Below are 1,373 nucleotides of genomic sequence, written 5' to 3' on the forward strand. Positions count from 1 at the left end.
ATCCCAGGTTTAAAAATGGAATGTGCGTAAGAAAACAACTGGAAAACAAAACTAGATTGTAAGGATGCACTAAGAATCCGGCATACGGATATCGTAATCCTCCCTGAAAGCAAATAACTTTTGCGGATTAACAAAAACCCCAGCTGAACACACCATGTATCAAACTCTGTGGTTAAAATCCGAACATCATGGACAAGCTGTGCTAATTTGAAATATAAAATATATGAGATAGCTTCTTTAACTGGTTAGACATTACAATTTGCTTTTACTTTGAGTTTATTCCTAAGAAAATGCAAAATGGTGCCTTCTTAATTTCTAAATGAAAATATACTCAGTGACTAAATAATAATAATAAAAAAATCAAGATATCAATGAGTTAAATTTTTAAAAGAGTGTAAGATTTCCTCATAGTTCTTTAAACCATTTAAAACTTTCAAAGATTGCATAGAAGCTGTGTAATGTTCTCAGTATGGCAGTACCTTTAAAAAGTAGGTGGAACCTAAAAAATAAATCACAGGTGGACCTAAAGGGATAAAAGAGGAAATCACACTTAAACATAATACTTTTTAACAGAAAAAGCATAAAATGATCACATTACCACACAGTAGTTACAGGTTGTCTGGTAAAATAACAACTTCTACGAATCTCCTCACTATAAACTGATCAAAACTGAAACTACGATGTATTAAAGTTAAAGTTTACAGATGAATAACAACTGGCTAGTTTCGAAAACCCATCATATATTTGTTTTCGTCCTGCTATTGCTAGTTGCTAGCTGTTAGCATTAGCTACCAAGTTAACATTACCAGGCTGTTTATCGATCAGTGAAGACATTAACCAGGAGCCTCAGGAAGGCTAAGAAATTAAATACGTGTTGCGTACCGACAAAAGCAGATGGTTGTTATCCAAACGTAGCGAATTGGTACCGACACCGGGAAACAGCTGCAGCTTCACAACCAGACAGCCCACGTCATGACTACTCACTCGGATGGGTGGGTCACACCACCAGTGACGGCTGGAGTAGATCACTGAGGGGGTTTCCCGTGCTTCGTGATGAACAGATAAGGTCTGCAGCGCCCCCTACCGGCAAGTACCAGTTAAGACAAGAAAAAAAAGAAAGACAATTGAATGTTATGCGACAAAAATCCTCTAGATGTCGCTGTTTACAAGCTCAGCCCAATTCCTCTCCTCACTTTTTATTTTATTTCTTTATTTTGTTTTGTTTTATTTTAATCAGTTGATAGCAAATATATATATATATATATAAGAAATAAAATATTCGTATTTTCAATTGATCAGTATTTTAGTATTTCAGCTTAATAGCTAAAACTCTATCATTTATTATCGGGCATCAATGCTGCTGAACGTTTAAC

The 1,373-nt window shown here is 35.3% G+C and overlaps 1 protein-coding gene across 1 annotated transcript in view; it reads right to left on the reverse strand.

Moving 5' to 3' along the window:
• Positions 1-1,019, reverse strand: part of mfsd13a (major facilitator superfamily domain containing 13A) — a 19,490-nt gene extending 18,471 nt beyond the window's left edge. Inside the window, exon 1 of the mRNA XM_015387473.1 lies at positions 883-1,019. The gene's annotated coding sequence lies outside the window, so the exon portion shown is untranslated. The remainder of the gene's footprint in view (positions 1-882) is intronic.
• Between the last annotated feature and the right edge of the window lie 354 nt (positions 1,020-1,373).

Source organism: Cyprinodon variegatus, unplaced genomic scaffold (assembly GCF_000732505.1).
Source record: "Cyprinodon variegatus isolate N-32 unplaced genomic scaffold, C_variegatus-1.0 Scaffold18, whole genome shotgun sequence".
In the NCBI taxonomy this organism is placed as follows: domain Eukaryota; kingdom Metazoa; phylum Chordata; class Actinopteri; order Cyprinodontiformes; family Cyprinodontidae; genus Cyprinodon; species Cyprinodon variegatus.